At 42.5% G+C, this 11968-nt stretch overlaps 1 protein-coding gene across 3 annotated transcripts in view; it reads left to right on the forward strand.

Moving 5' to 3' along the window:
* The window catches only part of MCC (MCC regulator of WNT signaling pathway), a 326867-nt gene that overhangs the window by 216368 nt on the left and 98531 nt on the right, over positions 1-11968 (forward strand). The window lies entirely within an intron of this gene.

An 11968-nucleotide genomic window follows, 5' to 3' on the forward strand; every position in this document is an offset into this window, starting at 1 on the left:
ACTAAGAGATTGCTCATACTCCTTAGTAAGGGGGCTTGATTGAGAAATGAATTGAGAAATAGACATACTATGTTTGAGACTGAGGGGAAATGTCCATGTGGAAATATCTAGTACAGTGCGTTTTAAACTGCAGATCATGACCCATCAGTGGATCTTGAAATTATATGAAAAATAAAAAATAAATAGGACAGGAAAAACAGAGTGACAGTTTTGTTTCATGGAACTTATTAGTTGTGTGTATGTGTACTAGGTTGCCAAGTAAAATGTTGTTCTGTGAGTTGCAGTCAAAATGTTACAAAACCACCAGTCTAGTTGGAAATACCTACTTGGATCTTTGGAGAGAGATTGGGGTTGGGGATACAGGCTTTGAAGTCTTCTGAACTAAAGAGATCTCTATGGTTGTAAAGGAGAGGAGTCAAAAGGAGGAGCAACACCATATCTTAGGAAATGTTCACATGTAGGGGAGAGACAGAAGAAGATGAAAAGTAAGTATAGTGCAGCTTTCATGGAACTTAAAGTTTAGTTGGGGAAAGAGACTGCAGTATTTATGGGAACTCCCACCCCCACACATACACATGCTTCCTCCCTCACCCTCTGTTTCTAATCCTTCAGCAAGTCTTGCCAATTTTACACCTTTTCTGCATCCATCTGCTTTACTACATCTCAACATTAAGGAACATAGTAGCAGGAGAATGTATCAAAGGAACTTGGTTCAGTATGGTTCCAGAAAGGCTTCTTCAAGCGTTGACATTTGAGCTGAGATCCAGAAGAGATGGCATTCAGCCAGGGGTGGGGGTCGAGGGCTTATATGCAGGGTAAATTCACGGAGGAGAGAGAAGTCCATTGTGGCTGGAGGGCAGAGAGATGTGAGACAGAGCCTGAAGAATTAGACAGAGGGCTGATCACACAGGGTCTTGTAGACCTTGTTAGAGACTTTGGCCTTCATCCAAAGACCTACAAAAAGCTACTGAAAGATTTTAAATAGTTGAGGAAGGGAACAAGATGATCAGATTTTCATTTCAAATCAGTCACTCTTTCTATAGTGGGTCAAGCGTGAATGGGGGAGGCCAGCTAGAAAACCATTGCAAAAGTCTAGATGGGCAAAACTGTTGCTAGGATTAGGGTGATGGCCGGTGAGATGTAGAAAAGCAAATGGGTGTAGAAAAGGTGTGAAATTGGCAAGATTTGCTGAAAGCTTGGAAAGAGAGGGTGAGGCAGGAAGTAGGGGTTTGCATAATCGATGGACAATGGGGCCAGTCACCAAAACGGGAGCTTGGCAAAAGGACCAGCTCATTTGCTTTGATTTTTGTTTTGCTTTTTCAAGAGGGGACGGATAGTAGAGATAATGTGTCTTGGTTTAGTCACGTTTGGTCATGAGTTTGAGATGCATGAAGAGATCCAGATGGAGATGCTTAGGAAGCGGTAGGTGTACAGATAAGAAGCCAAGAGGAGAGGTCTGGGCTGAAGAAAAGCAGTTGGGAGACATCAGGATGTTTGTAGCTGGTAGCTGAAGCCATGGATGTTGATCAGTAGAGTGAGAAGTGGAGAGAGCCTGGGACTAAGTGCTGGGGGACAGGAGCCAATAAGGAGACTCACTCAGCAGGAGCTCTTGGTAGGAATGCATCTCTCATCATTTTGGTCTCAGTTTAAATGCACTGCCTCCGAAAGCAAGTTCCTGTGCTGACTCTGTCACTGCCTCATTTTGTTTCTTTATATCACACTGAAATTTTAAATTATGTGTTTATATTTACTTGCTTGACCAACTCTGCCACTAAACTCCATTGGGCAGAAACACGTTTGTTTTATCTACTAGTATATCACCACAGCTTACCACAGTGCCTGGTATGTAGAATGTGTTCCAAAAATACTTGTTGGAATAAAAAAAGAATCAATCAACCAATCAATCAGCCAAAGATGTAGAAAGAAAATGGGGAGAGTGACGTCCTGGAAGCCAGTGGCGCAGGGAAGGAATAAGGAAGATCATCAGAAGTAGTCGGCAGTATGATCGCTGCTAAGACTAAATAAAGCTGAGGTTCGTGAGAGCTATATTCTGATACCAGCATTAGCCAGGCAGAAGTACATTGAGGAGTGAAGGTGCCTCTGCAAGCTTCAGGCTGAAACTGCCTCCAACCCCCTCCATCAATGGCCCTTGCCCACCTCTTGGCCCTCACCTCTGACCACTCCCCCCCCACTCCCCCACCCCACCCAGTTTACTCAGCTCCGCCCAAACAGTCCTTTCTCAGTGTCCGGATCACCCAGCTCAGCTCTAGAGCCCCCTCTTTAGGGAGGCTGTCTCTAGCCAACTTAGAGGACAGAGTGCTGGCATGCAGTAAGCCTGCACTCAGTGCTTCTCCCAGGCTCTGTGACTCTCACTGTGGCAGGAGTGGGGGAGCTTCTCAGCAGCCAGAGAGAAGAAAAATGTGCTTCTGGCATGCAGATGTGGTCTACAAAGTATTTCCTCATAGAAACAATGTTCACAATGATGCTTGGGTTCTGTAGTAACACTACTAAGGCCCCATACTTCATTTACATTATAGATGAAATAGGTTTTCAGAGGCTCCTCTTAGCAGCTAACATTCCTTTATGATGCTGGTTTTAAGGGAAAATATGTCATGAGTTTCCAACAACCAAAATAACAAACCAACCTTAGGAGACATGCATGGTCTGTTTGGAAAACGAAGACTGTTCATATTAGAAAAGGGATTCATGAATCCCAACAATTATGGGAGCTTATTCTGAATAAACGTTGAAGATCAATGCTTTTCTAATTCCATCTTATACCCCAAGTCTGTTTGGGGGCTGAAAAATTATTGAACAGTAGAATATGAGGGAAATTTTCCAAAGTGACATAAACTGAAGTGGAGCAATAACTTTTAGCTGTCAACCGTGGTTACTGAAGGAGAGTTCTGGAATGATTTTAGGTGGACTGAATGTTAGCACTTGAACTGCGTTAACATTCGCAGATGAGTCTTGTTTGTTCAGGCTCAGCTCTCTGGATGAAAGCACTCAGTCACCTCAGACAATGCTCTAGTAAATCAATTTTCCAAATTTCAAAGCCTTGCCCTGGACCTGGTTCTCGGAGATAACCAACAACATCTCAAACCTCTTGGGAGAAATTAAGTTGCCCAATTAAAGTAAGGAGGAAAAAAAAAAAGGCAACAAAGGGCTTGACTTGTTATATCAGCTAGTTAGGGTGTTATTTTCAGTCCCGTGTAACCTTTCCAACCTGCGGACTGGTTCCTTTAAAGTTCCCGAATCAGGTTACCAATAATCTGATTCTGTTTTTAACATCTTTGCCTACCTAGCCACCTCATTCCTAACAAAAAGTGAATATTCTCCAAATAGGCTGCCTTGCCTTTTTTGCAGGGGGAGGGGGAGGGGAGGGAGAAGTGGAATTGTTATTAAATGAATCTTTATTGAAATATTTTCCTTTGTAGTTCTTAGCTAGCTGAGATTCCTCCACACCACTGTTGATGTCATCTATGATGTCATGAGGGTGGAGCCCATCAGCATTGCAGCCCACAGGTTAGGCTGTCCCCAAAAAACAAAAACCAAGTCCTTTGCCGTGGAGTCGATTCCGATTTATAGTGACCCTGTAAGACAGAGTAAAACTGCTCTATAGGGTTTCCAAGGAGCGGCTGGTGCATTCAAACTGCCAACCTTTTGGTTAGCAGCAGAACTCTTAACTAGTGTGCCACCAGGGCTCCAGGCTGTTCCCAGGATCTCTTTAACGGTTCTAGAGAGCTCTCTGGCTAAAGATGGATGCCGCATCTGTCAAGCAATGTTGACAAGTTAATCAAAAGTGGCATTTCCACTATGTTTAATATTTTTCTGCTTCTTCCTGTCTCGGGGTTCTTTGAGGGCTTTGATGATCAGGGCAGAGGCAGAATATAGTGGGTATTCTTAAATATGGTGAAGGCATGAGGGCCTTCCGTTCTGATTGGTCAGTTTCACCGTAATCCTTAGACCCTTAGTCACTGGGTGCCTTGGCAATGTGCCAAGCCTTTTTGGGAGACAGAGCCAGGGGGCCGATCTTGGGGGCCAGGGCAGATGTGGCACCAAGCGGAAACTCGGAAGCAGGCGCCTTGCCTTTTTTAAACACTCTCCCTAAGTCTACAGAAATTGTTGTTGGAAAAGATAGGGCTCCCTTTCCCTGCCCTGACACCCCTTCCCCAGCCCTGCTTTGAGTGACTATTTCTCTAAACATTTTTTCTGAAGCCATTAAGCCTCATCAGCTGTTAAGCCAGGAAAGTCTGGCTTTAATGTTAACCACATTTCATAGTACGGCTGTGCCAAAAAGCTGGGTTTCATGTGCAAATTCTTCCTTGGTTGTCCTCCAGAAACTACTCATACTGAGGAAATATCTATCTAAATGATAGCACCAGCAACCAGCGTTATCTTATGCTTCATTCAACCCCGAGTGTATAATAGTTTAGTATTGCTAAATTCCAGAAAAATAGTTTCTCACCGAAAACCAGAAGATATCTCAAAATACTAATATAGAGGTCCATCTGATGAGGGATTTTGTTTGTTTTACAAACAATTGCACCAGACAAGTTTTGCTGTTCTGTTAACAGAGTTGGGAGAACACCCCCTTGGAGAGTACACCAAACATGCTGTGACATGCATGATGCAATGAACCCATGGTACACATGTCTATGCTCTGCTCTATTGCAACACCCAGAGTAATTTGGTTTCTGAGTGGTGTTTCTAATATGGAGATCTGCAAAATCTCATTTAACCACAAACACTGTGCTATTAAGCCAGGTGTTTGTGATCACACAGCTGCTCCCTAAATTCCCCCATCAGCACTACAGACCTCAAAGGATTGCAGTAGTAGCACACCAACCATAGGCATGTTTTACCGGTTAAACGGCACTGTAAACGCAAAGCCATCTGTGGAAACACTTGGTGGCAACGGCGAAAACAACTTCTTAGCTGTGTGGCCTTGGAAAATTACTTACCCTCTCTGAACTTTGTTACCCTGATTTTACAGATGAGGAAACTAACAGGGCCTCCTTCAACGCTGGGGATTAAATGTGAGATGCATGTCATTGCCAGACACAGAGTAAGTCAGCACAACATGTTAGCTATTATATCCAGCCTTTCTTTTAACTGGAACTCTTTGCGAAATTGAGGAAATAACGATCCCAAGCCACAATTTCTACCTTGGCTTTGCTACCTTTGTTTTCCAAACAGTTGTGTGACGAGGCTTAACCCAGTTTTTTTAAGATGCAATGTGACAGAAGCCGGGGCCCTTTCTCCTTTATACAACAACTTATTTAAGTGTGTCAAAGTACTTTCTAAGTTGCTGATTTGCTTCTCCAGGCCCTTCCATGAGTGCTCAGAAGCCAGCTTACTGAAGGAGCAACCTGGCTCTGATGGGTTTGAAAGAAAAAAAGTGCTTTTTTGATTAAGTGAATAGGCTGGACTTATTCCTGATATCTTTAAATGGAGATCAGCAAATATATTGTGGCAAACTCTGCATATAAAATCCGACTGAAAAAAACCTCTGGGTTCCTAATGCAGGTTTGTAAATATAGCAACCATAATGAAATGGCTGCTTTTTAATGATTTCCTATAATGATGTTTATATATGGAAGCTTTTTTCCCTATGGAAGCAATTTAATTGGAAATGGCAAACGAATAAGGAGAGGCAGACATCCAGTTCCAATTAACAAACACATTGACTGCACTCTGTGCTGCTGCCTTAATGAACTCCCCCGTAGCTGTCCCCAAGTGCCTACCCTCCTGAGGCACATGGCAGGGGCCACCCCTCTGTCCAGAACACTCTCTTCCACCCCCTGCTCTTCACCTGCACGCTCCTCTTCACCCCTCAGATTTCTGCTTACCTGTGCTTTCTCTGATGCTCCCATCTGAGGTTGTCATTAGGGGCTCCCTCTTTGCTTTCTGTTGTGGTCCTTACTCCGCTGTTTGTCATTTCTTATTTACTTGCCTGCATCCTCCAAAAAACTATGAGCTCCAAGGTGGCAGTCACTGCTACTCAAATATTGAGTGCCTCCTGTGTGCAGGCACTGTTATGCTGGGGAACAAGATGGTCCCTGCCTGCACAGAGCCTCTATCCCAGAGTGAGAGACGGACTGTTGTTGTGGTTAGCTGCCATGGAGTTGGACCCAAACTGACCCATGCACAATGGAAGGAAATGCTGCCCGGGCCTACACTATCCCCATGATGAGTTGGGAATTGCACTGTTATGATCCATAGGGTTTTCACTGGCAGATTTTTGGAAGCAATTCTCCAGGCCTTTCTTCCTAGTCCATCTTAGTCTGGATGCTCTGCTGAAACCTGTTCAGCATCAAAGCAACACTGATAACACATAACTAAATAAGCGCAAACACAATATATTTCCAGGTAGTACTAAGCGCTATGAAGAGGAATGAAGCAGGGAAAGGGAAGAGAGTGACTGTGTGCGGATTGGAGTGGATGTTGTACCACTCTAGATAGGGCAGCCAGGGAAGCCGTCTCTGATGAAAAGCCATCTGACTGGCATGAGGGAGAAGCCATGTGTGAATTTTAGGGAAGAGCACTCTAGGCAGAAGGAACAGAACAGCTAATGCGGAGACACTGAGGCAGGAAACTCTGGCAGGGTTTGAAGGACAGCAAGAAGGCCAGTGTGGTCAGAGCTGGGAGAAAAACTGAGAATGAAAGAGATTGAGGTCTGAGACATGAGGGGAGGAACCCAGGTCCTTTGGGGCCCTGTAGGACAAAGTAGGTGCCCTGGTGATGCAGTGGTTAAGAGCTCAGGCTGCTAACCAAAAGGTCAGCAGTTTGAATCCACCAGCTGCTCCTTGGAAACCATATGGGCCAGTTTTACTGTGTCCTGTAGGGTCGCTATGAGTCAGAATCTACTTGATAGCAATGAATTTTTTTGGTTTTAGGCCAGGGTAAGGAGTCTGGATGTCATTCAAGGTGTGAGGGATTTGACTGTGGGAGTATAGCAATCTGATGGCAGATTCTGCACCTCATATCCCCAGTACCTGGCACATTGTCTGGTAGTTTGTTAAATAAATGAATAAAGGGCTTCTATATGCAGGCAGGAGGCCCTGGGTGGCTTAAATAGTTAATGCACCTGACTAACTGAAATGTTGGAGGTTCGAGTCCACCCAGAAGTGCCTTGGAAGAAGGCTTGGTGATCAAGTTCTGAAAAACCAGCCACTGAAAACCCTGTGGAGCACGGTTCTACTCTCACCATCCTCCCTTCTAAGGAGCATTTGGGCTGTGCTTCTTCCAAGACAGATTTGCTCGTTCTTCTGGCAGTCCATGGTATATTCAGTGTTCTTTGACAACATCATAATTTAAAGGCATCATTTCTTCTTCCGTCTTCTTATTCACTGTCCAGCTTTCACACGCTTATGAAGTAATTGAAAACACCATGGCTTGGATCAGGCACACCTTAGTCTTCAAGGTGACATCTTTTCTTTTTAACACTTTAAATTAAAGAAGTCTTTTGCAGCAGAATTGCCCAATGCAAATTCCTGACTGCTGTTTCCATGAGTGTTGATTGTGGATCCAAGTAAAATGAAATCCTTGACAACTTCAATCCTTTCTCTGTTTATCATGATGGTCCAGTTGTGAGGATTTTTGTTTTCTTTATGTTGAGGTGTAATCCATACTGAAGGCTGTAGTCTTTGATCTTCATCAGTAAGTGCTTCAAGTCCTCTTCACTTTCAGCAAGCAAGGTTGTGTCATCTGCATATCACAGGTTGTTAATGAGCCTTCCTCTAATCCTGATGCCCCATTCTTCTTCATATAGTCCAACTTCTCGGATTATTTGCTCAGCATACAGATTGAATAGGTATGGTGAAAGGATACACCTCTGACACACACCTTTCCTGATTTTGAACCACTCAGTGTCCCCTTGTTCTGTTGGAATGACTGCCTCTTGGTCTATGTACAAGGTTCCGCGTGAGCAAATTAAGTGTTCTGTAATTCTCATTCTTCACAGTGTTATCTATAATTTGTTATGTTCCACACAGTCGAATGCCTTTACAGTCAATAAAACACAGGTAAACATCTTTCTGGTATTCTCTGCTTTCAGCCAAGAGCCACCTGACATCAGCAATGATATCGCTTGTTCCACAGCCTCTTCTGAATCCAGCCTGAATTTCTGGAATTTCCCTGCCGATGTACTGCTGCAACCATTTTTGAATGATCTTCAGCAAAATTTTACTTGAGTATGATATTAATGATATTGTTCTGTAATTTCCACATTCTGTTGGACCATCTGTCTTTGGAACAGGCACAAATATGGATCTCTTCCAGTCAGTTGGCCAGGTAGCTCTCTTCCAAATTTCTTGGCATAGATGAGTCAACGCTTCCAGCATTGCATCCGTTTATTGAAACATCTCAGCTGGTATTCCATCAGTTACTTGAGCCTTGTTTTTTGCCATTCCTTTCAGTGAAGCCTGGACTTCTTCCTTCGTACCATCAGTTCTTGATCATATGCTACCTCCTAAAATGATTGAACGTCTACCAGTTCTTTTTGGTACAGTGACTCTGTATTCCTTCCATCTTTTTATGCTTTTTGTATCGTTCAGTATTTTGCCAGTAGAATCCTTCAGTATTGCAACTCAAGGCTTGAATTTTTTCTTCAGTTCTTTCAACTTGAAAAATGCTGAGCGTGTTCTTTGCTTTGGTTTCCTATCTCCAGTTCTTTGCACATTTCATTATAATACTTTGTCTTCTTGATCCGCCTTTGGAATCTTTTGTCCAGCTCTTTTACTCCATCATTTCTTCCATTAGCTTTAGCTACTCGACGTTCAAGAGCAGGTTTCAGAGTCTCTTCTGACATCCATTTTGGTTTGTTCTTTCTTCCCTGTCTTTTTAATGACCTCTTGGCTTTCTTCATGTATGATGTCCTTGATGTCATTCCACAACTCGTCTGGTCTTTGGTCGTTAGTGTTCAGTGCGTCAAATCTGTTCTTGAGATGGTCTCTAAATTCAGGTGGGATGTACTAAAGGTCATACTTTGGCTCTCATGGACCTGTTTTAATTTTCTTAGCTTCAACTTGTCTTGCACATGAGTAATTGATGGTCTGTTCTGAGTTGGCCCCTGACTTTGTTCTGACTGATGATATTGAGCTTCTCCATTGTCTCTTTCCACAGATGTAGTCGATTTAATTTCTGTGTATTCTATCCCACCATAAATGTCTTAAGAACAGAAACCTTCTCCACGGTACCTGTATTGCACCCAATAAGTTTAAAACTCATCAAACAGTAACACACAATCCATATTCACATTTCTCCAGTTGTCCGACTAATGTCTTTTGTTGTTTTTGTTTTATCCAGAATCCAATCAAGACTCAGGCATTACGTTTAATTATCATATCTCTTTATTCTCATTTATTCTAGAATAGCCCCTCCCCTTTCCCTTTCTTTTTCTTCTTTTTTTTTGATCTTTAGTGACATTGACATCTTTGAGGAATCTAGGCCAGTAGTTTAGTAGAAAATCTCTCAATCTGATTGTTTTCTCCTTATTAGATTTGGGTTAACTTTTTTTTTTTTTTGCCACACCGTATGTGGATGATGGTGTGTCCTCACTACTGTGTCATAGCTGGAGGTTCATTTGTCAGTTTGTCCATTAATGGTGACATCGAGGTGTTGTTAAACTACGCACCATAGTTCTTAAACAAATCCTCTCATCTTAGGTTATCACAGGCAAGTGGTACATTAAGCAGGGGTAACCCTTATGAACTCTCTCTTACTCCTTTCCTCTCAGACCCTCGGTCTTCTCCTTGGCACTCAGGCCTGGAAGTTGATTATTCTATGTTATCATTTTCTGTTGTTTTATTCTGTTTTTGTTTATTCCTTGATGGAGTTAGAGGGGGCCTTACTCCATGCAGAGTGGAAAGGACTGCTAGAAAGAAACTCATAGGAAGCAGCAGCGCTCCTGATTTCAACCTTAGAGCTACAGCAAGATCTCAACTTTTGTATCTCCAGGAGATAGCATCTTGCCTCTTAGCAGAAAGTCTGTGTTTATGCTAAGAGAATCTCTAGCTCTCTCCTTCACTTTGAAAGACGTTACAAGGTATGATGTGTGCCTGCTCAGAAGAGGAGGATGGGGGACATATGTCGGGCCATGGCAGGTGGTGAGGGCTGGGGTTAGGGCCTGTCCTGCTACAACCCACACAGGTAAGGCTTTGGGAGCTTTCACAGCAGGCCCTCAGCTGTTTCTGTTTCTTAGACTTCACCACTATTGCCACACCTTTGTGACTAAAATTCAGTGTGTTTAATACCTCTTTAACTTCAGTGAAGCTTTCTACCTTGGGGATCTTAGTTGAAAGCTCTCCGCCCTTTCAGCAGGATGTGACATCTCATGTGATAAGTCTTAAAGTCAGTGATACTTGATCAACCAATAGGTTAACAAAAACTTGATACTTTTAAAAGTTGGCTTATTTGTTTCTTTTACATTTTCAACTCATCCTGTTTTTGTCGTACACCATGCAAAGCATTGTGAGGCTCTGGGAATAAATTCACAAATGAGCAAAGTCCGTGAGCTTAGTGAGTCGACATGCCGGTCAGTTGGTAATTATGAGGAATGTGATACCTCCAAAAAAGAAGTAAATAGAGGCTATACATAATCAGGGAGTACTTTCTGGAGGAGAAGATTTCCAAGCAGAAACTTAAGAAAGAGCCACTAGTCAGAGGAGGAATGAGGGGCATCCAAACTAGGCGAACACTGAACTACTAACTGTGAAGCAAATCCTGAGTCCCAGGAGTATGTACTTTTTGAAGCTGGGATCATGATATGGAGGAGATTCATTCTGGTGAAGGCTGGGCTGCTCAGAATCAAGTAGATCTGGGATGTGTTTCTAACATCTAGCCATCTTATTTATATCTATATATATATGTATGTATGTATGTATGTATGTATGTATGTATATAGGCAGAAATGTAATTTTTTTTTAAATTTTACAACGGTGAAAATACACACAACAAAACACGCCATCGCAACAAATTCTACAAGTACAATTCAGTAATCTTGTCAACTGATTTTTTTGAAAGACCCAACATTTATGTGATTTCTACTATTAAGCATTGTCTAGTTATCTAGTGCTGCTATAACAAAAATACCACAAGTGGATGGCTTTTAACAAACAGAAATTTATTTTTTCACAGTTTAGGAGGCTAGAAGTCTGAATTCAGGGCACCAGCTATAGGGAAAGGCTTTCTCTCTCATTTGGCTCTTGGGGAAGGTCTTTGTCTCTTCAGCTTCTGTCTCCTGGTTCCTTGGAGATCTCCATGTGGTTTGGCTCCTGTGTTCCCCTATTTCTGCTTGCTTAATTTGCTCCTTTTATATTTTGTAAGAGTTTGACTCAAGACACACCCTACACTAATCCTGCCTCGTTAACATAACAAAGACAACATATTCCCAAATGGGATTATAACCACAGGCATAGAGACTAGGATTTACAACACTTAGTTTTGGGGGACACGGTTCAATCCATAACAAGCATATTATTTATTTAGCCTGAATTAAAGTAAAACTTAAGCTTACGCTACCTCCTAACTGGTTTCTTGAATTTATTGTAAGAGTTCTTTTTAAATATTTTTGTTTATTTATTTTTTTATTATTGTACTTTAGATAAAGGTTTACAGAACAAACTAGCTTCTCATTAAACAATTAATACACATATTGTTTTGTGACATTGCTTACCAACCCCACAACATGTCAACACTCACCCCTTCCTGACCTCGGGTTCCCTATTAACAGCTTTCCTGCCCCCTCCTGCCTTCTAGTCCTTGCCCCTGGGCTGGTGTGCCCCTTTAGCCTTGTTTTGTTTTATGGACCTCTCTAATCTTTGGCTGAAGGTGAATGTCAGGAGTGACTTCATTAGTGAGCTGAAAGGGTGTCCAGGGGCCATACTCTCAGGGTTTCTCCAGTCTCTGTCAGGCCAGTAAGTCTGATCTTTTTTTGTGAGTTAGAATTTTGTTCTACATTTTTCTC

The sequence above is a fragment of the Trichechus manatus genome, unplaced genomic scaffold (genome assembly GCF_000243295.1).
Source record: "Trichechus manatus latirostris isolate Lorelei unplaced genomic scaffold, TriManLat1.0 scaffold00047, whole genome shotgun sequence".
Classification (NCBI taxonomy): Eukaryota; Metazoa; Chordata; class Mammalia; order Sirenia; family Trichechidae; genus Trichechus; species Trichechus manatus.